Source organism: Trematomus bernacchii, unplaced genomic scaffold (assembly GCF_902827165.1).
Source record: "Trematomus bernacchii unplaced genomic scaffold, fTreBer1.1, whole genome shotgun sequence".
In the NCBI taxonomy this organism is placed as follows: domain Eukaryota; kingdom Metazoa; phylum Chordata; class Actinopteri; order Perciformes; family Nototheniidae; genus Trematomus; species Trematomus bernacchii.
This window is the reverse complement of record NW_022987804.1, coordinates 62,451-81,050: the sequence shown is the minus strand read 5'-3', so window position 1 is coordinate 81,050 and position 18,600 is coordinate 62,451. Positions and strand designations below refer to the sequence as shown.

The 18,600-nt window shown below is 43.7% G+C and overlaps 46 non-coding genes across 46 annotated transcripts; all 46 read left to right on the top strand.

The window, feature by feature from the left end:
- Nucleotides 1–831: 831 nt before the first annotated feature.
- trnan-guu lies at nt 832–905 on the top strand. The gene has a single exon. It is a non-coding gene; the product is annotated as a tRNA-Asn (tRNA).
- Nucleotides 906–5,829: 4,924 nt separating this feature from the next.
- trnac-gca lies at nt 5,830–5,901 on the top strand. Its single transcript has one exon. It is a non-coding gene; the product is annotated as a tRNA-Cys (tRNA).
- A 57-nt stretch (nt 5,902–5,958) lies between these two features.
- On the top strand, nt 5,959–6,030 carry trnah-gug. The gene has a single exon. It is a non-coding gene; the product is annotated as a tRNA-His (tRNA).
- Nucleotides 6,031–6,122: 92 nt separating this feature from the next.
- trnar-acg lies at nt 6,123–6,195 on the top strand. The gene has a single exon. It is a non-coding gene; the product is annotated as a tRNA-Arg (tRNA).
- Nucleotides 6,196–6,518: 323 nt separating this feature from the next.
- On the top strand, nt 6,519–6,590 carry trnac-gca. Its single transcript has one exon. It is a non-coding gene; the product is annotated as a tRNA-Cys (tRNA).
- A 57-nt stretch (nt 6,591–6,647) lies between these two features.
- On the top strand, nt 6,648–6,719 carry trnah-gug. Its single transcript has one exon. It is a non-coding gene; the product is annotated as a tRNA-His (tRNA).
- Nucleotides 6,720–6,810: 91 nt separating this feature from the next.
- Nucleotides 6,811–6,883, top strand: trnar-acg. Its single transcript has one exon. It is a non-coding gene; the product is annotated as a tRNA-Arg (tRNA).
- A 322-nt stretch (nt 6,884–7,205) lies between these two features.
- Nucleotides 7,206–7,277, top strand: trnac-gca. Its single transcript has one exon. It is a non-coding gene; the product is annotated as a tRNA-Cys (tRNA).
- Nucleotides 7,278–7,334: 57 nt separating this feature from the next.
- trnah-gug lies at nt 7,335–7,406 on the top strand. Its single transcript has one exon. It is a non-coding gene; the product is annotated as a tRNA-His (tRNA).
- Nucleotides 7,407–7,498: 92 nt separating this feature from the next.
- On the top strand, nt 7,499–7,571 carry trnar-acg. Its single transcript has one exon. It is a non-coding gene; the product is annotated as a tRNA-Arg (tRNA).
- Nucleotides 7,572–7,894: 323 nt separating this feature from the next.
- On the top strand, nt 7,895–7,966 carry trnac-gca. The gene has a single exon. It is a non-coding gene; the product is annotated as a tRNA-Cys (tRNA).
- Nucleotides 7,967–8,023: 57 nt separating this feature from the next.
- Nucleotides 8,024–8,095, top strand: trnah-gug. Its single transcript has one exon. It is a non-coding gene; the product is annotated as a tRNA-His (tRNA).
- A 92-nt stretch (nt 8,096–8,187) lies between these two features.
- On the top strand, nt 8,188–8,260 carry trnar-acg. The gene has a single exon. It is a non-coding gene; the product is annotated as a tRNA-Arg (tRNA).
- Nucleotides 8,261–8,582: 322 nt separating this feature from the next.
- On the top strand, nt 8,583–8,654 carry trnac-gca. The gene has a single exon. It is a non-coding gene; the product is annotated as a tRNA-Cys (tRNA).
- Nucleotides 8,655–8,863: 209 nt separating this feature from the next.
- Nucleotides 8,864–8,936, top strand: trnar-acg. Its single transcript has one exon. It is a non-coding gene; the product is annotated as a tRNA-Arg (tRNA).
- A 322-nt stretch (nt 8,937–9,258) lies between these two features.
- On the top strand, nt 9,259–9,330 carry trnac-gca. The gene has a single exon. It is a non-coding gene; the product is annotated as a tRNA-Cys (tRNA).
- A 57-nt stretch (nt 9,331–9,387) lies between these two features.
- On the top strand, nt 9,388–9,459 carry trnah-gug. The gene has a single exon. It is a non-coding gene; the product is annotated as a tRNA-His (tRNA).
- A 92-nt stretch (nt 9,460–9,551) lies between these two features.
- On the top strand, nt 9,552–9,624 carry trnar-acg. The gene has a single exon. It is a non-coding gene; the product is annotated as a tRNA-Arg (tRNA).
- A 322-nt stretch (nt 9,625–9,946) lies between these two features.
- Nucleotides 9,947–10,018, top strand: trnac-gca. The gene has a single exon. It is a non-coding gene; the product is annotated as a tRNA-Cys (tRNA).
- Nucleotides 10,019–10,075: 57 nt separating this feature from the next.
- On the top strand, nt 10,076–10,147 carry trnah-gug. Its single transcript has one exon. It is a non-coding gene; the product is annotated as a tRNA-His (tRNA).
- A 92-nt stretch (nt 10,148–10,239) lies between these two features.
- trnar-acg lies at nt 10,240–10,312 on the top strand. Its single transcript has one exon. It is a non-coding gene; the product is annotated as a tRNA-Arg (tRNA).
- Nucleotides 10,313–10,634: 322 nt separating this feature from the next.
- Nucleotides 10,635–10,706, top strand: trnac-gca. Its single transcript has one exon. It is a non-coding gene; the product is annotated as a tRNA-Cys (tRNA).
- A 57-nt stretch (nt 10,707–10,763) lies between these two features.
- On the top strand, nt 10,764–10,835 carry trnah-gug. Its single transcript has one exon. It is a non-coding gene; the product is annotated as a tRNA-His (tRNA).
- Nucleotides 10,836–10,926: 91 nt separating this feature from the next.
- On the top strand, nt 10,927–10,999 carry trnar-acg. Its single transcript has one exon. It is a non-coding gene; the product is annotated as a tRNA-Arg (tRNA).
- A 322-nt stretch (nt 11,000–11,321) lies between these two features.
- trnac-gca lies at nt 11,322–11,393 on the top strand. Its single transcript has one exon. It is a non-coding gene; the product is annotated as a tRNA-Cys (tRNA).
- A 57-nt stretch (nt 11,394–11,450) lies between these two features.
- trnah-gug lies at nt 11,451–11,522 on the top strand. Its single transcript has one exon. It is a non-coding gene; the product is annotated as a tRNA-His (tRNA).
- A 92-nt stretch (nt 11,523–11,614) lies between these two features.
- Nucleotides 11,615–11,687, top strand: trnar-acg. The gene has a single exon. It is a non-coding gene; the product is annotated as a tRNA-Arg (tRNA).
- Nucleotides 11,688–12,009: 322 nt separating this feature from the next.
- On the top strand, nt 12,010–12,081 carry trnac-gca. The gene has a single exon. It is a non-coding gene; the product is annotated as a tRNA-Cys (tRNA).
- A 57-nt stretch (nt 12,082–12,138) lies between these two features.
- Nucleotides 12,139–12,210, top strand: trnah-gug. The gene has a single exon. It is a non-coding gene; the product is annotated as a tRNA-His (tRNA).
- Nucleotides 12,211–12,302: 92 nt separating this feature from the next.
- Nucleotides 12,303–12,375, top strand: trnar-acg. Its single transcript has one exon. It is a non-coding gene; the product is annotated as a tRNA-Arg (tRNA).
- A 322-nt stretch (nt 12,376–12,697) lies between these two features.
- On the top strand, nt 12,698–12,769 carry trnac-gca. Its single transcript has one exon. It is a non-coding gene; the product is annotated as a tRNA-Cys (tRNA).
- A 57-nt stretch (nt 12,770–12,826) lies between these two features.
- On the top strand, nt 12,827–12,898 carry trnah-gug. Its single transcript has one exon. It is a non-coding gene; the product is annotated as a tRNA-His (tRNA).
- Nucleotides 12,899–12,989: 91 nt separating this feature from the next.
- Nucleotides 12,990–13,062, top strand: trnar-acg. Its single transcript has one exon. It is a non-coding gene; the product is annotated as a tRNA-Arg (tRNA).
- A 323-nt stretch (nt 13,063–13,385) lies between these two features.
- trnac-gca lies at nt 13,386–13,457 on the top strand. Its single transcript has one exon. It is a non-coding gene; the product is annotated as a tRNA-Cys (tRNA).
- Nucleotides 13,458–13,514: 57 nt separating this feature from the next.
- Nucleotides 13,515–13,586, top strand: trnah-gug. Its single transcript has one exon. It is a non-coding gene; the product is annotated as a tRNA-His (tRNA).
- A 92-nt stretch (nt 13,587–13,678) lies between these two features.
- Nucleotides 13,679–13,751, top strand: trnar-acg. The gene has a single exon. It is a non-coding gene; the product is annotated as a tRNA-Arg (tRNA).
- Nucleotides 13,752–14,073: 322 nt separating this feature from the next.
- On the top strand, nt 14,074–14,145 carry trnac-gca. Its single transcript has one exon. It is a non-coding gene; the product is annotated as a tRNA-Cys (tRNA).
- Nucleotides 14,146–14,202: 57 nt separating this feature from the next.
- On the top strand, nt 14,203–14,274 carry trnah-gug. Its single transcript has one exon. It is a non-coding gene; the product is annotated as a tRNA-His (tRNA).
- A 91-nt stretch (nt 14,275–14,365) lies between these two features.
- trnar-acg lies at nt 14,366–14,438 on the top strand. Its single transcript has one exon. It is a non-coding gene; the product is annotated as a tRNA-Arg (tRNA).
- A 322-nt stretch (nt 14,439–14,760) lies between these two features.
- Nucleotides 14,761–14,832, top strand: trnac-gca. The gene has a single exon. It is a non-coding gene; the product is annotated as a tRNA-Cys (tRNA).
- A 57-nt stretch (nt 14,833–14,889) lies between these two features.
- trnah-gug lies at nt 14,890–14,961 on the top strand. The gene has a single exon. It is a non-coding gene; the product is annotated as a tRNA-His (tRNA).
- A 92-nt stretch (nt 14,962–15,053) lies between these two features.
- Nucleotides 15,054–15,126, top strand: trnar-acg. Its single transcript has one exon. It is a non-coding gene; the product is annotated as a tRNA-Arg (tRNA).
- A 322-nt stretch (nt 15,127–15,448) lies between these two features.
- trnac-gca lies at nt 15,449–15,520 on the top strand. The gene has a single exon. It is a non-coding gene; the product is annotated as a tRNA-Cys (tRNA).
- A 57-nt stretch (nt 15,521–15,577) lies between these two features.
- On the top strand, nt 15,578–15,649 carry trnah-gug. The gene has a single exon. It is a non-coding gene; the product is annotated as a tRNA-His (tRNA).
- Nucleotides 15,650–15,741: 92 nt separating this feature from the next.
- Nucleotides 15,742–15,814, top strand: trnar-acg. Its single transcript has one exon. It is a non-coding gene; the product is annotated as a tRNA-Arg (tRNA).
- A 322-nt stretch (nt 15,815–16,136) lies between these two features.
- On the top strand, nt 16,137–16,208 carry trnac-gca. The gene has a single exon. It is a non-coding gene; the product is annotated as a tRNA-Cys (tRNA).
- The last annotated feature ends 2,392 nt before the right edge of the window (nt 16,209–18,600 follow it).

Below are 18,600 nucleotides of genomic sequence, written 5' to 3'. Positions count from 1 at the left end.
ACCATGTAGGACTCATAATTGAAAGGAAGCGAGTACGAGCTAATATATAATTTTGCCTGGACTCAACTAGGGTTAGATAGCCAACTTGTGATGGTTGCCTGTTTCCATCATGGGAGCACAGGCACACAGTGTCGGCTCTATCTTCTAGATACGTGTACGATTTCACCTGGACCCTGATACAGCAAGACACACAGGTATTTGGGGTGTACCAGCAAAGATGTATTGTTGAGCCCGCCAGAATAGTGGTAGTTACGATGTCATGTGAGAGTGGTAGAATCCTCGTCAGCCACGTGGAAAGCCTGGTTCCGATTCCCAACAAATGCAACCTCTGTTGTTTGGAATCAGCCCTTGCAGACAAGGAGAGTGTAAAGCTACTGGGTGGAAAGGATCTTGCCTGGACTTATGCAGAGTCAGATACACAATCCATGATGACAGGCTGTTTCCATCCTAGGAGCCCAGAGACACACGACTCAGCTTTGTCTACAAGACACATGTATGGTTTCCCCGGCAATCAGCTAAAGTGAAAAACATTACTCTTTGGCTCTTTTGGGCGTACCAGTAAAGATGTTTTGTGGGTTGTTATAGGTGCTGACTCTGTGGGATTTGAAAACAGTTAGATGCTAGACATCAATTCCATGTAAGGGAGGACAACTGGAATGTATCCCTTCTTTACGGATAAAGAGCTTATCATGAAATATAGAATCAAAGGTGCTTGAAAAATCTTCTATGATGGCCACGCTATTGACCCCCGGCTTTAAGAAGTGAATAGCAAACGTTTGTGGGTGGGGCTTGAATATTGAGGCCAAACACCCTCAAGTTAATGGATCATGTGTCTCTGTGGCGCAATTGGTCAGCGCGTTCGGCTGTTAACTGAAAGGTTGGTGGTTCAAGCCCACCCAGGGACGTTTTCTGCTTCAACTAGCATTCTGATTTGCATAAATTAACAAGCTAGATGCCTTGAAATGCTCAAGGAACCAGAAAAAAAGTATGATAATGACTGTGACACATTACCAGTTGTGCAATTTCCTTCTATCCAACAATTATATTCAAAGGTCATCATGTGAGCATTAGTGGATCAGTAGTTGAATTCTCGCCTGCCACGCGAAAGACCCGGCTCCGATTCCCGGCTCCCGGCCAATGCAGCAGACAGCCCTTTGTTGTTTGGAATCAGAGTATAATGCCTGTATAGTCTTTGCCTGGATTTGTGTAGAGTCAGAATACAAAACTGTGGTTTCAGGCTGTTTCCATCCTTCACATACATGGACGTGACCTGCAGCTTCAACGGAGGACAGTGGCATACAGCCACCAGTCTAGAGTTATATATTTTTGCAGGCATACAATGTATGTTTTCATGAAGGACAACCATTAATTTCCGTTGATTTAAATAAAATTACATTTACAATTGGCTGGTTAAGTTGACATAGATTTTATGCCTCGTTGGCGCAGTAGGCAGCGCGTCAGTCTCATAATCTGAAGGCCGTGAGTTAGCGCATTATTATGTACATGTATCGTTAATTTAATGTTGACATATCTGGCTAAATAACATGTCTGTTTATGATATTACCCAGTTTAAGTTAAGGACTAACATAACTACGAGCTAGAGAGAATCTCGGTCGGGACCGGACGGGAGCGAGCGTAGCTTCTTTTATTGGCTTTTTTTTTCTCCGTCACCGGAGGCAGCGACCGACGTGTTTTAAAAGTGAATTTAGTCTTTAAGCGAGCTTTAACAAATAAATGAGATGCAAATAAAATGAGATACGAATAAAACAAGAGCAAAACAAATCTTTCCCTTGACTGTAACCGGACACCTGTTTTTATTTTACCATTAATTTAAATACTAAACCTCACAATGAAAGGGGAAGGGAAGTTACAATGCAGTTGTTACAATGCAGTTAACAGCACCTTTTATTATGAAATACTTGTACTTGAGTAGGCAGGCCTGTTTCCATTGTAAGGTACAACATATAGGCTATTTATACATTTCGATTGATTGATTACATTTAAATGCGTAATCTGCATTTGTACTTGTTTTTATTCATCTTTAATTTGTATTGTATGTAGTCATCAGTTTTTCTTTGAATCAATATGTAATATTTTACAGCTTGCTTATTAAATATTTATTATAAATTACATATTTCTCAGTTTTTTTAAATATGACTATTTTCGTATTCTCTAGATGGAACCACGCTTTCGAAAACAGGACGGTATTCTTAACTTGACAGACACTTTGGAAGCAACAAAGGTCAAGAAGTCTAACAAAGATAGGCCGTGGAGTCGACCTCTTTCCCCAGAGGAAGTGATGGACAAGGCCAGAACAGCCATAACCCAGCACCGTGTCCTCCCTGTCAGTGGTCCCTCCTCCATCCTCCACCAGCACCCTGTCCTCACGGTCTGTGGTCCCTCCTCCATCCTCCACCAGCACCCTGTCCTCACGGTCTGTTGTCCCTCCTCCATCCTCCACCAGCACCCTGTCCTCACAGTCTGTGGTCCCTCCTCCATCCTCCACAAGGACCCTGTCCTCACGGTCTGTGGTCCCTCCTCCATCCTCCACCAGCACCCTGTCCTCACGGTCTGTGGTCCCTCCTCCATCCTCCACCAGCACCCTGTCCTCACGGTCTGTGGTCCCTCCTCCATCCTCCACCAGGAGGACATGCTTGTAACACAATCTGGGTTATGTCAGCTACAATTAATAGCATTTGTTGTTGCTATCAAATATGTTTTAATTATCTTTCATTTTAGGATTGTGTTGGCCCTGACAATATCGAGGGGTATGGAGCCGTCCAGGAGCTGGCAGAGTTTTTGTTTGGTCTCCGAGAACACCTACTGGCCTTAAGTGGAGACGAGTGCGCCAAAATAATCACTCTGTGGCAGGCGCTGGGGGATTTGGACAAGAGGAAGACCAGCTATTCACCCCGTCACAAAAACACACTGAAGCAGGGGCGATTCAGGGCAACAAAAAAGATTGTGGCACCAGGTGTGGAGAGCACTAAAAGGTTTGTTCCATTAAGTACAACATTTCATGTCTTCACCTTAATAAGTGTAGTCAAGTTTATTAAAGGATCCTTATTAACTTGAACACCACCTTTCCTTTCTTGGGTCCAAAACAAACAATTACATAAGAGACATACTGTAAGCAAGTGTGTGTGTGTCAGATGGAATAAAGCAGAACAACACTTTCTGGGTTTCCCCCATAACTTTAGGGAAGTACAATTACAGAAAAGTACAAATACATCTCAATCTTTAGTAATTCATAATAATAAGTATTCTGTTGGATTTACAGGTGCTTCATTGGGGCTCACAGTCCTGCACAGTGGCCAGACTGCAACAGAGTGGTGGAGGCCATCTTCACAAGGCTCTGTAAACTCTACAAAAACACTGTGCGCTGCGAGGGAAAGAGGGTCTCACGCTCCCATGGCTGGACCTGAGCAGCTTCTTGTGGCAATGCAGAAAGGGACATCTCTGTTTCCTGGCAGTCTGGCTGAGCCTCACACCTTTGTTCTGCCACCAAACACTGCTGGTGAGGCAAAGCTCCAGAACAGATCCCAACCAGTGGCCATCTCACAGGTCCCACCACCACCTCCACACTATGCTCTTCCCTTCCTTGCACCAACACCATACATCAGGGCTTCTCAAACTCCGGACCAAGGTCCGGATCCGGACCGAACTGCAAATCAATCCGGACCGAACCCTGTGTATATAAAAAAAAAAAATTATTAAAAAAAAGAAATCTGATTCTGATAAATTAATGTACATCATTATGTACGCGCGTCTTGTGTCTGACGCGTAGTGAGAATGAACGTGCATATATATTTACTTGTGTGCGCGAGCGTGACACTCATTGCAGACCGCAAGTTAACCGCAAGTTTACCTTGACTTTCTAATGCTTCTAATGCCTTTTTTGCCGAGGTTCAAGGCATTGACTACAGACAAACAGCCAAGCCACCATACTGTATGTATGTATTGAATGTGTGAGTGTATAAAGCGGCGCCGTTTGCCGACAGGCAAGGCAGGCAAGTGCTTGGACCAGAAGGGGGACCCCAAAGAAGGTAGATTAAGAAGGTCCACAGCAACGACAACATGGAACAGCCTTTCATTTACTGCAACGACATGTCGGGAAACCCCCTCAAGGGGGCCCCATGCATAGCGCGCCATAAGAAACTGCTTCTTAATTTCAGTTTCGTTTCAGGGGGGGGGGGGGGGGTTACTTTACTGCCATTGATCCGGACCAGTGACCTTGTATAAAGTTCACAAGTGGACCTTTAATAAAAAAGTTTGAGTACCCCTGCCATACCTGGAGGCTCTCAGATGATGCTTCTCAATATGCCATTGCCATCAGCTATGCCATCAGCTACTCAGGCACTAACATCCGGTCAGAGTAACGTGCCGTACACCACACAGCAGTACAGGAAAAGAAAAGAGGAGAGGGAGCAATCTGGATCAGGCAAAAGAAAATATGTCAAAAAGACAGATGCCATCATTTGCAAAAACTGCAACAAAGACAGGAAGCCACCAGCCCAGTTACAGTACTTTGGCAATTGGTACTGTAAAGAATCAGAGACCCAGTCCTATGAGGACTGGAGGGCTGTGCTGGAGCAAAGAGGGTATGGAAAAAAAAGAGAGGGGATGCACCTTAAAGGACCACATGTTGTGAGCAGGTGCAACTTTTTGCACTGTTTTTATTGTTGTGAGCAGGTTTTTTGCATTTTGCACTGTTTCTTGCACTGTTTTTATTGCTGTGAGCAGGTTTTTTGCATTTTGCACTGTTTTTATTGTATAGCTTTATTTTACACTTTACAATACATATTGTAAGAATTATTGTTGTTATTATTACTGTTGTTTTAAATATATAAATACATATAAAACAGGTATGATGTTTCTGTTTGGAATATTTCATCATCATATTTCACTTTCATTATTGTTAAATTTACTTAATACTTTGTTCTTAAGTTTTAATACATTTATAAAAAGTTGTAATTATAATAATAAGTGCACAACATAACAATAATCCTCATACATATTTGTCATATTACTTATATTCTAAGTACTATTTTATATTAACTACATCTATAGAAGTACTGTACAATGATGTACTGACTTGCATGCTCCTTAATACTTCAACTTCACTACATTTGAGAGGCAAAGATTTGACTCTGAACCTCATTGATTTGATAACATGAGTTACTTTGAAGATTTAGATTCTGTTACAAAGTACAATAATATAAACAGACAATGAATAATGAATGATTATGGTGAAGAACTGAAATGATCCATTAATTGTATTCACAACCTACCCAAAAGTATGGTAAAATAATAAATACGCTCCACTTTTACATTTATGCATGTTCTGACATTCAAGGGAAAGAGCGGGATTCGAAACCGGCTCGCAGAGCGTATTTCGGCTACTTCTCGGTTATCAAACATAGACTAACGCGCTATGTCTTTGGCGCAATGGATAACGCGTCTGACTACGGATCAGAAGATTCCAGGTTCGACTCCTGGCTAGCTCGTCTCACTTTAGTAAATCACTTGTTCCTCATTTCCTAATGTACTTCTCAAAAAACTGTCCGTCAAAGTACACCTGGAATGAGGGATGGACATAATGATGGGTCAATGGGCTTTCAACATTTCCAACAGTACTTCTCAACAAACAGTGCATCAAAGTCAATGAACATTTGAAACGATTAACAACACTATTATGGCCCTTCAACATGAAACCAAGCGAATGTGAAGTATTTCGTTTTTAGCCTACGTGGGCGTTTGACTTCCGATCATTTGAGCTTTACAGTAATGCCCAGCCTATCAGTACGTGTCTGAACTCTGTCAGTCATAGGGGGTATAGCTCAGTGGTAGAGCATTTGACTGCAGATCAAGAGGTCCCCAGTTCAAATCTGGATGCCCCCTTTGTAAGTGTACTTGCCTTCAGAATGGTATGTTTGCAATACTGTGAGAACTACAGTGGCCGTGATCGTATAGTGGTTAGTACTCTGCGTTGTGGCCGCAGCAACCCCGGTTCGAATCCGGGTCACGGCAGCAGTTCTAGTCTGCTTTAATGTTTTTGCTTCAACCTACCTACTGCATTTTTAGTTCATTTTCTACAGTTTAAAAGCTGCTACAAGAGCAAAGGGTTAGTGGCGCAATGGATAACGCGTCTGACTACGGATCAGAAGATTCCAGGTTCGACTCCTGGCTAGCTCGTCTCACTTTAGTAAATCACTTGTTCCTCATTTCCTAATGTACTTCTCAAAAAACTGTCCGTCAAAGTACACCTGGAATGAGGGATCGACATAATGATGGGTCAATGGGCTTTCAACATTTCCAACAGTACTTCTCAACAAACAGTGCATCAAAGTCAATGAACATTTGAAACGATTAACAACACTATTATGGCCCTTCAACATGAAACCAAGCGAATGTGAAGTATTTCGTTTTTAGCCTACGTGGGCGTTTGACTTCCTGATCATTTGAGCTTTACAGTAATGCCCAGCCTATCAGTACGTGTCTGAACTCTGTCAGTCATAGGGGGTATAGCTCAGTGGTAGAGCATTTGACTGCAGATCAAGAGGTCCCCAGTTCAAATCTGGATGCCCCCTTTGTAAGTGTACTTGCCTTCAGAATGGTATGTTTGCAATACTGTGAGAACTACAGTGGCCGTGATCGTATAGTGGTTAGTACTCTGCGTTGTGGCCGCAGCAACCCCGGTTCGAATCCGGGTCACGGCAGCAGTTCTAGTCGTTTTTATGTTATTGCTTCAACCTACCTACTGCATTTTTAGTTCATTTTCTACAGTTTAAAAGCTGCTGCAAAAACACAGGGTTAGTGGCGCAATGGATAACACGTCTGACTACGGATCAGAAGATTCCAGGTTCGACTCCTGGCTAGCTCGTCTCACTTTAGTAAATCACTTGTTCCTCATTTCCTAATGTACTTCTCAAAAAACTGTCCGTCAAAGTACACCTGGAATGAGGGATCGACATAATGATGGGTCAATGGGCTTTCAACATTTCCAACAGTACTTCTCAACAAACAGTGCATCAAAGTCAATGAACATTTGAAACGATTAACAACACTATTATGGCCCTTCAACATGAAACCAAGCGAATGTGAAGTATTTCGTTTTTAGCCTACGTGGGCGTTTGACTTCCGATCATTTGAGCTTTACAGTAATGCCCAGCCTATCAGTACGTGTCTGAACTCTGTCAGGCATAGGGGGTATAGCTCAGTGGTAGAGCATTTGACTGCAGATCAAGAGGTCCCCAGTTCAAATCTGGATGCCCCCTTTGTAAGTCTACTTGCCTTCAGAATGGTATGTTTGCAATACTGTGAGAACTACAGTGGCCGTGATCGTATAGTGGTTAGTACTCTGCGTTGTGGCCGCAGCAACCCCGGTTCGAATCCGGGTCACGGCAGCAGTTCTAGTCGTTTTTTATGTTTTTGCTTCAACCTACCTACTGCATTTTTAGTTCATTTTCTACAGTTTAAAAGCTGCTGCAAAAACACAGGGTTAGTGGCGCAATGGATAACGCGTCTGACTACGGATCAGAAGATTCCAGGTTCGACTCCTGGCTAGCTCGTCTCACTTTAGTAAATCACTTGTTCCTCATTTCCTAATGTACTTCTCCAAAAACTGTCCGTCAAAGTACACCTGGAATGAGGGATGGACATAATGATGGGTCAATGGGCTTTCAACATTTCCAACAGTACTTCTCAACAAACAGTGCATCAAAGTCAATGAACATTTGAAACGATTAACAACACTATTATGGCCCTTCAACATGAAACCAAGCGAATGTGAAGTATTTCGTTTTTAGCCTACGTGGGCGTTTGACTTCCTGATCATTTGAGCTTTACAGTAATGCCCAGCCTAGCAGTACGTGTCTGAACTCTGTCAGTCATAGGGGGTATAGCTCAGTGGTAGAGCATTTGACTGCAGATCAAGAGGTCCCCAGTTCAAATCTGGATGCCCCCTTTGTAAGTGTACTTGCCTTCAGAATGGTATGTTTGCAATACTGTGAGAACTACAGTGGCCGTGATCGTATAGTGGTTAGTACTCTGCGTTGTGGCCGCAGCAACCCCGGTTCGAATCCGGGTCACGGCAGCAGTTCTAGTCGTTTTTTATGTTTTTGCTTCAACCTACCTACTGCATTTTTAGTTCATTTTCTACAGTTTAAAAGCTGCTGCAAAAACACAGGGTTAGTGGCGCAATGGATAACGCGTCTGACTACGGATCAGAAGATTCCAGGTTCGACTCCTGGCTAGCTCGTCTCACTTTAGTAAATCACTTGTTCCTCATTTCCTAATGTACTTCTCCAAAAACTGTCCGTCAAAGTACACCTGGAATGAGGGATCGACATAATGATGGGTCAATGGGCTTTCAACATTTCCAACAGTACTTCTCAACAAACAGTGCATCAAAGTCAATGAACATTTGAAACGATTAACAACACTATTATGGCCCTTCAACATGAAACCAAGCGAATGTGAAGTATTTCGTTTTTAGCCTACGTGGGCGTTTGACTTCCGATCATTTGAGCTTTACAGTAATGCCCAGCCTATCAGTACGTGTCTGAACTCTGTCAGGCATAGGGGGTATAGCTCAGTGGTAGAGCATTTGACTGCAGATCAAGAGGTCCCCAGTTCAAATCTGGATGCCCCCTTTGTAAGTCTACTTGCCTTCAGAATGGTATGTTTGCAATACTGTGAGAACTACAGTGGCCGTGATCGTATAGTGGTTAGTACTCTGCGTTGTGGCCGCAGCAACCCCGGGTCACGGCAGCAGTTCTAGTCGTTTTTATGTTTTTGCTTCAACCTACCTACTGCATTTTTAGTTCATTTTCTACAGTTTAAAAGCTGCTGCAAAAACACAGGGTTAGTGGCGCAATGGATAACGCGTCTGACTACGGATCAGAAGATTCCAGGTTCGACTCCTGGCTAGCTCGTCTCACTTTAGTAAATCACTTGTTCCTCATTTCCTAATGTACTTCTCAAAAAACTGTCCGTCAAAGTACACCTGGAATGAGGGATCGACATAATGATGGGTCAATGGGCTTTCAACATTTCCAACAGTACTTCTCAACAAACAGTGCATCAAAGTCAATGAACATTTGAAACGATTAACAACACTATTATGGCCCTTCAACATGAAACCAAGCGAATGTGAAGTATTTCGTTTTTAGCCTACGTGGGCGTTTGACTTCCGATCATTTGAGCTTTACAGTAATGCCCAGCCTATCAGTACGTGTCTGAACTCTGTCAGTCATAGGGGGTATAGCTCAGTGGTAGAGCATTTGACTGCAGATCAAGAGGTCCCCAGTTCAAATCTGGATGCCCCCTTTGTAAGTCTACTTGCCTTCAGAATGGTATGTTTGCAATACTGTGAGAACTACAGTGGCCGTGATCGTATAGTGGTTAGTACTCTGCGTTGTGGCCGCAGCAACCCCGGTTCGAATCCGGGTCACGGCAGCAGTTCTAGTCGTTTTTTATGTTTTTGCTTCAACCTACCTACTGCATTTTTAGTTCATTTTCTACAGTTTAAAAGCTGCTGCAAAAACAAAGGGTTAGTGGCGCAATGGATAACGCGTCTGACTACGGATCAGAAGATTCCAGGTTCGACTCCTGGCTAGCTCGTCTCACTTTAGTAAATCACTTGTTCCTCATTTCCTAATGTACTTCTCAAAAAACTGTCCGTCAAAGTACACCTGGAATGAGGGATGGACATAATGATGGGTCAATGGGCTTTCAACATTTCCAACAGTACTTCTCAACAAACAGTGCATCAAAGTCAATGAACATTTGAAACGATTAACAACACTATTATGGCCCTTCAACATGAAACCAAGCGAATGTGAAGTATTTCGTTTTTAGCCTACGTGGGCGTTTGACTTCCGATCATTTGAGCTTTACAGTAATGCCCAGCCTATCAGTACGTGTCTGAACTCTGTCAGTCATAGGGGGTATAGCTCAGTGGTAGAGCATTTGACTGCAGATCAAGAGGTCCCCAGTTCAAATCTGGATGCCCCCTTTGTAAGTGTACTTGCCTTCAGAATGGTATGTTTGCAATACTGTGAGAACTACAGTGGCCGTGATCGTATAGTGGTTAGTACTCTGCGTTGTGGCCGCAGCAACCCCGGTTCGAATCCGGGTCACGGCAGCAGTTCTAGTCGTTTTTTATGTTTTTGCTTCAACCTACCTACTGCATTTTTAGTTCATTTTCTACAGTTTAAAAGCTGCTGCAAAAACACAGGGTTAGTGGCGCAATGGATAACGCGTCTGACTACGGATCAGAAGATTCCAGGTTCGACTCCTGGCTAGCTCGTCTCACTTTAGTAAATCACTTGTTCCTCATTTCCTAATGTACTTCTCAAAAAACTGTCCGTCAAAGTACACCTGGAATGAGGGATGGACATAATGATGGGTCAATGGGCTTTCAACATTTCCAACAGTACTTCTCAACAAACAGTGCATCAAAGTCAATGAACATTTGAAACGATTAACAACACTATTATGGCCCTTCAACATGAAACCAAGCGAATGTGAAGTATTTCGTTTTTAGCCTACGTGGGCGTTTGACTTCCGATCATTTGAGCTTTACAGTAATGCCCAGCCTATCAGTACGTGTCTGAACTCTGTCAGTCATAGGGGGTATAGCTCAGTGGTAGAGCATTTGACTGCAGATCAAGAGGTCCCCAGTTCAAATCTGGGTGCCCCCTTTGTAAGTGTACTTGCCTTCAGAATGGTATGTTTGCAATACTGTGAGAACTACAGTGGCCGTGATCGTATAGTGGTTAGTACTCTGCGTTGTGGCCGCAGCAACCCCGGTTCGAATCCGGGTCACGGCAGCAGTTCTAGTCGTTTTTATGTTTTTGCTTCAACCTACCTACTGCATTTTTAGTTCATTTTCTACAGTTTAAAAGCTGCTGCAAAAACACAGGGTTAGTGGCGCAATGGATAACGCGTCTGACTACGGATCAGAAGATTCCAGGTTCGACTCCTGGCTAGCTCGTCTCACTTTAGTAAATCACTTGTTCCTCATTTCCTAATGTACTTCTCAAAAAACTGTCCGTCAAAGTACACCTGGAATGAGGGATCGACATAATGATGGGTCAATGGGCTTTCAACATTTCCAACAGTACTTCTCAACAAACAGTGCATCAAAGTCAATGAACATTTGAAACGATTAACAACACTATTATGGCCCTTCAACATGAAACCAAGCGAATGTGAAGTATTTCGTTTTTAGCCTACGTGGGCGTTTGACTTCCGGTCATTTGAGCTTTACAGTAATGCCCAGCCTATCAGTACGTGTCTGAACTCTGTCAGTCATAGGGGGTATAGCTCAGTGGTAGAGCATTTGACTGCAGATCAAGAGGTCCCCAGTTCAAATCTGGATGCCCCCTTTGTAAGTCTACTTGCCTTCAGAATGGTATGTTTGCAATACTGTGAGAACTACAGTGGCCGTGATCGTATAGTGGTTAGTACTCTGCGTTGTGGCCGCAGCAACCCCGGTTCGAATCCGGGTCACGGCAGCAGTTCTAGTCGTTTTTTATGTTTTTGCTTCAACCTACCTACTGCATTTTTAGTTCATTTTCTACAGTTTAAAAGCTGCTGCAAAAACACAGGGTTAGTGGCGCAATGGATAACGCGTCTGACTACGGATCAGAAGATTCCAGGTTCGACTCCTGGCTAGCTCGTCTCACTTTAGTAAATCACTTGTTCCTCATTTCCTAATGTACTTCTCAAAAAACTGTCCGTCAAAGTACACCTGGAATGAGGGATCGACATAATGATGGGTCAATGGGCTTTCAACATTTCCAACAGTACTTCTCAACAAACAGTGCATCAAAGTCAATGAACATTTGAAACGATTAACAACACTATTATGGCCCTTCAACATGAAACCAAGCGAATGTGAAGTATTTCGTTTTTAGCCTACGTGGGCGTTTGACTTCCGATCATTTGAGCTTTACAGTAATGCCCAGCCTATCAGTACGTGTCTGAACTCTGTCAGTCATAGGGGGTATAGCTCAGTGGTAGAGCATTTGACTGCAGATCAAGAGGTCCCCAGTTCAAATCTGGATGCCCCCTTTGTAAGTGTACTTGCCTTCAGAATGGTATGTTTGCAATACTGTGAGAACTACAGTGGCCGTGATCGTATAGTGGTTAGTACTCTGCGTTGTGGCCGCAGCAACCCCGGTTCGAATCCGGGTCACGGCAGCAGTTCTAGTCTGCTTTTATGTTTTTGCTTCAACCTACCTACTGCATTTTTAGTTCATTTTCTACAGTTTAAAAGCTGCTGCAAAAACAAAGGGTTAGTGGCGCAATGGATAACGCGTCTGACTACGGATCAGAAGATTCCAGGTTCGACTCCTGGCTAGCTCGTCTCACTTTAGTAAATCACTTGTTCCTCATTTCCTAATGTACTTCTCAAAAAACTGTCCGTCAAAGTACACCTGGAATGAGGGATGGACATAATGATGGGTCAATGGGCTTTCAACATTTCCAACAGTACTTCTCAACAAACAGTGCATCAAAGTCAATGAACATTTGAAACGATTAACAACACTATTATGGCCCTTCAACATGAAACCAAGCGAATGTGAAGTATTTCGTTTTTAGCCTACGTGGGCGTTTGACTTCCGATCATTTGAGCTTTACAGTAATGCCCAGCCTATCAGTACGTGTCTGAACTCTGTCAGGCATAGGGGGTATAGCTCAGTGGTAGAGCATTTGACTGCAGATCAAGAGGTCCCCAGTTCAAATCTGGATGCCCCCTTTGTAAGTCTACTTGCCTTCAGAATGGTATGTTTGCAATACTGTGAGAACTACAGTGGCCGTGATCGTATAGTGGTTAGTACTCTGCGTTGTGGCCGCAGCAACCCCGGTTCGAATCCGGGTCACGGCAGCAGTTCTAGTCGTTTTTATGTTTTTGCTTCAACCTACCTACTGCATTTTTAGTTCATTTTCTACAGTTTAAAAGCTGCTGCAAAAACACAGGGTTAGTGGCGCAATGGATAACGCGTCTGACTACGGATCAGAAGATTCCAGGTTCGACTCCTGGCTAGCTCGTCTCACTTTAGTAAATCACTTGTTCCTCATTTCCTAATGTACTTCTCAAAAAACTGTCCGTCAAAGTACACCTGGAATGAGGGATGGACATAATGATGGGTCAATGGGCTTTCAACATTTCCAACAGTACTTCTCAACAAACAGTGCATCAAAGTCAATGAACATTTGAAACGATTAACAACACTATTATGGCCCTTCAACATGAAACCAAGCGAATGTGAAGTATTTCGTTTTTAGCCTACGTGGGCGTTTGACTTCCTGATCATTTGAGCTTTACAGTAATGCCCAGCCTATCAGTACGTGTCTGAACTCTGTCAGTCATAGGGGGTATAGCTCAGTGGTAGAGCATTTGACTGCAGATCAAGAGGTCCCCAGTTCAAATCTGGATGCCCCCTTTGTAAGTCTACTTGCCTTCAGAATGGTATGTTTGCAATACTGTGAGAACTACAGTGGCCGTGATCGTATAGTGGTTAGTACTCTGCGTTGTGGCCGCAGCAACCCCGGTTCGAATCCGGGTCACGGCAGCAGTTCTAGTCTGCTTTTATGTTTTTGCTTCAACCTACCTACTGCATTTTTAGTTCATTTTCTACAGTTTAAAAGCTGCTGCAAAAACAAAGGGTTAGTGGCGCAATGGATAACGCGTCTGACTACGGATCAGAAGATTCCAGGTTCGACTCCTGGCTAGCTCGTCTCACTTTAGTAAATCACTTGTTCCTCATTTCCTAATGTACTTCTCAAAAAACTGTCCGTCAAAGTACACCTGGAATGAGGGATCGACATAATGATGGGTCAATGGGCTTTCAACATTTCCAACAGTACTTCTCAACAAACAGTGCATCAAAGTCAATGAACATTTGAAACGATTAACAACACTATTATGGCCCTTCAACATGAAACCAAGCGAATGTGAAGTATTTCGTTTTTAGCCTACGTGGGCGTTTGACTTCCGATCATTTGAGCTTTACAGTAATGCCCAGCCTATCAGTACGTGTCTGAACTCTGTCAGTCATAGGGGGTATAGCTCAGTGGTAGAGCATTTGACTGCAGATCAAGAGGTCCCCAGTTCAAATCTGGGTGCCCCCTTTGTAAGTCTACTTTCCTTCAGAATGGTATGTTTGCAATACTGTGAGAACTACAGTGGCCGTGATCGTATAGTGGTTAGTACTCTGCGTTGTGGCCGCAGCAACCCCGGTTCGAATCCGGGTCACGGCAGCAGTTCTAGTCGTTTTTATGTTTTTGCTTCAACCTACCTACTGCATTTTTAGTTCATTTTCTACAGTTTAAAAGCTGCTGCAAAAACACAGGGTTAGTGGCGCAATGGATAACGCGTCTGACTACGGATCAGAAGATTCCAGGTTCGACTCCTGGCTAGCTCGTCTCACTTTAGTAAATCACTTGTTCCTCATTTCCTAATGTACTTCTCAAAAAACTGTCCGTCAAAGTACACCTGGAATGAGGGATCGACATAATGATGGGTCAATGGGCTTTCAACATTTCCAACAGTACTTCTCAACAAACAGTGCATCAAAGTCAATGAACATTTGAAACGATTAACAACACTATTATGGCCCTTCAACATGAAACCAAGCGAATGTGAAGTATTTCGTTTTTAGCCTACGTGGGCGTTTGACTTCCGATCATTTGAGCTTTACAGTAATGCCCAGCCTATCAGTACGTGTCTGAACTCTGTCAGTCATAGGGGGTATAGCTCAGTGGTAGAGCATTTGACTGCAGATCAAGAGGTCCCCAGTTCAAATCTGGATGCCCCCTTTGTAAGTCTACTTGCCTTCAGAATGGTATGTTTGCAATACTGTGAGAACTACAGTGGCCGTGATCGTATAGTGGTTAGTACTCTGCGTTGTGGCCGCAGCAACCCCGGTTCGAATCCGGGTCACGGCAGCGGTTCTAGTCTGCTTTTATGTTTTTGCTTCAACCTACCTACTGCATTTTTAGTTCATTTTCTACAGTTTAAAAGCTGCTGCAAAAACAAAGGGTTAGTGGCGCAATGGATAACGCGTCTGACTACGGATCAGAAGATTCCAGGTTCGACTCCTGGCTAGCTCGTCTCACTTTAGTAAATCACTTGTTCCTCATTTCCTAATGTACTTCTCAAAAAACTGTCCGTCAAAGTACACCTGGAATGAGGGATCGACATAATGATGGGTCAATGGGCTTTCAACATTTCCAACAGTACTTCTCAACAAACAGTGCATCAAAGTCAATGAACATTTGAAACGATTAACAACACTATTATGGCCCTTCAACATGAAACCAAGCGAATGTGAAGTATTTCGTTTTTAGCCTACGTGGGCGTTTGACTTCTGGTCATTTGAGCTTTACAGTAATGCCCAGCCTATCAGTACGTGTCTGAACTCTGTCAGTCATAGGGGGTATAGCTCAGTGGTAGAGCATTTGACTGCAGATCAAGAGGTCCCCAGTTCAAATCTGGATGCCCCCTTTGTAAGTGTACTTGCCTTCAGAATGGTATGTTTGCAATACTGTGAGAACTACAGTGGCCGTGATCGTATAGTGGTTAGTACTCTGCGTTGTGGCCGCAGCAACCCCGGTTCGAATCCGGGTCACGGCAGCAGTTCTAGTCTGCTTTAATGTTTTTGCTTCAACCTACCTACTGCATTTTTAGTTCATTTTCTACAGTTTAAAAGCTGCTACAAGAGCAAAGGGTTAGTGGCGCAATGGATAACGCGTCTGACTACGGATCAGAAGATTCCAGGTTCGACTCCTGGCTAGCTCGTCTCACTTTAGTAAATCACTTGTTCCTCATTTCCTAATGTACTTCTCAAAAAACTGTCCGTCAAAGTACACCTGGAATGAGGGATCGGCATAATGATGGGTCAATGGGCTTTCAACATTTCCAACAGTACTTCTCAACAAACAGTGCATCAAAGTCAATGAACATTTGAAACGATTAACAACACTATTATGGCCCTTCAACATGAAACCAAGCGAATGTGAAGTATTTCGTTTTTAGCCTACGTGGGCGTTTGACTTCCGATCATTTGAGCTTTACAGTAATGCCCAGCCTATCAGTACGTGTCTGAACTCTGTCAGTCATAGGGGGTATAGCTCAGTGGTAGAGCATTTGACTGCAGATCAAGAGGTCCCCAGTTCAAATCTGGGTGCCCCCTTTGTAAGTGTACTTGCCTTCAGATTGGCATGTTTGCAATACTGTGAGAACTACAGTGGCCGTGGCCGTGATCGTATAGTAGTTAGTACTCTGCGTTGTGGCCACAGCAACCCAGGTTTGAATCCGGGTCACGGCAGCAGTTCTAGTCTGCTTTTATGTTTTTGCTTCAACCTACCTACTGCATTTTTAGTTCATTTTCTACAGTTTAAAAGCTTTAAATTTCAGGAGAATAATGAAGATGTGATTGGTTGTTCCACTCTCCGTTTCTCACGAGACCAGCACGCTGCTGTTTACATTAGTGTGAACTGGACCGACTGAAACTGACGGCAAGATTAATTATTGTGGAAGGATGGACCCCCATCCTGCAAAAAAAGGCAGCGAAATGTCAACAAAACAGTTTCTCAGTCCAATGCTAAGTTAGTGGCAGGCCCTGTGTGACTGGAGACTATAAGGCTACACAAAACCCAAACATGTCCTTAATGTTACTCAAGGCAAATATATGTAATATAACCATTAGACTGCAGCTAACTGTGGGGCTACAAACCCCTCATACGGTGAGTGAATAACTTGAGATGGTTATGTTGTCTAAAGGGGAGACAATCATTATGGTATTAGGCCATGCAAATACAGGGTCAACTAAGTGATCAAATAAGTGTTGCATAATATATGTTCTTGAATAATGTTATTTCATAAATAGTTGTTAATGTAATGATTACATGTTCTCCTTATTCAGTTCCACTATCAGATGATGCTGATGGTGATGGCCCTGAGGGAGAGATGCAGGCAGAGCTCAGTGGACAGAACTGGCAGGTACAGAGGAAACTGTTTCAATAGGCTATGTTAAGGAATAATTCTTCTAGATATCTAACCTTTTGCTCTGTGACGTTTTATGATCTACTCTGACGTCTGTTATCTCCTTTAAGGAAAGGCCTTGGTGCCATATGTGTTGTTGTCACCAGTTTGTGACCGGTCAACTTGTCTGGCACGAATGGTACTTGTTGTGAGAACGCTGAGGCACTTCTTTATCGGTGTTTGTGGACTCTAAGATGTGAAATCTTCGAGGCCATGAGTGTCGGACGCAGGTGGCTCAGTGTTCCCAGCTGTTTAGTCTACTCCTTCAGAGATGTTGATTTCTCTCTGTGAACCAGTTAAAAGGTCTAGCATAGAGAGAGGCTCTTCAGAATTGACGTGGCAACTCTACCGTGTAGTCAGAACCTCTGACGCTTTGACTTGTGATGTGAATCCTCCGGCCGATACTCTGAAATAAACCCATCAGTGTTTGACATCAAAATCTCCAACTCTCACCGTGTCTCCTTCCTGAGTCGGTGACTCCCAATGCATCCCAACACACAGAAGTTTCCTCCACAAATTGGCATTGTCGGCAGGATACCAACAAATCTTCAGAACTGGTAAGTGTGATTTCAAATCTACATTTGGACATTGCCTTACCAGAATCTGTGATTGACGGTATCCTAAAATTATCTGTGAAGCTGAGCGGCTGTGTTTCGTTTTGGTTAATGAACATTTGGGGCTGGAAACCCCAGGGGATCATCCAGGGACTCTGTCCTGGCTGATTTCCTCTGTGTGTGCTGCTCGGGACGTATGTGCCATACAGGCATACACGGAGATGTTTAAAAAGACCTTAATGAGGGCAGCAGTAAAGTGGAACTTCTGTGTGAAATCAAAATAGAGATTTGTAATGAACAAATCGCCGAGATTCCGGGGGTTTCAGCGGCCAACACTAGCAGTTAACACAAGCAGCCAGAGATATTACCCCCAGCGCCTCTAAAAAAAACACGGCTCCAGCTTGCGGCTCCGGGGGGTGTGTGTAAAATACCTCCCCATATCTGCATGGGCTGGTGAAGTGGACTCAGAGGGAGAAAGTCACAGCTTTTGTCTATAGCTTTAACTCACACCACCGCCGTCTCTATTAAAAAACGAGATGGTTTAAAAGCACTCTCGTGGCTTGTGGCCGTTTACGACGTGCTGGCAAGTGCGAGGTGCGTGCATTACCTGATGCGCCACAGTTCCCTACATTGCTGGAGGAACTGGTGCCGGTCCGGGGTGCATACATCAAATTATAGGCTAATTGATCATGGGTGGGCAGTGGCATGCAAGTGTAGAACAAAACTGTGTTTCATCGTTGTGATGAACATGATGGCGTGTGTATAGGCTGGTCGAGTAGGACTACAGTTAACTGTGTAGTTTCGGATAGAAAGGGTAGCGGAGAAAAAAAGTCTATGCGCTCCAGATCGGGGGGGCATAGCACCACTAGAACAGGGTAGTGGGGTCGCAAGAGGATAAGCTAGTTATTGCTCTTGGACGGTCTTCAGGCACCGATCTAGGACTTGTATACAAGGGTGGGGGCGCGAGTCAAGGTGCCCCACTGGGTT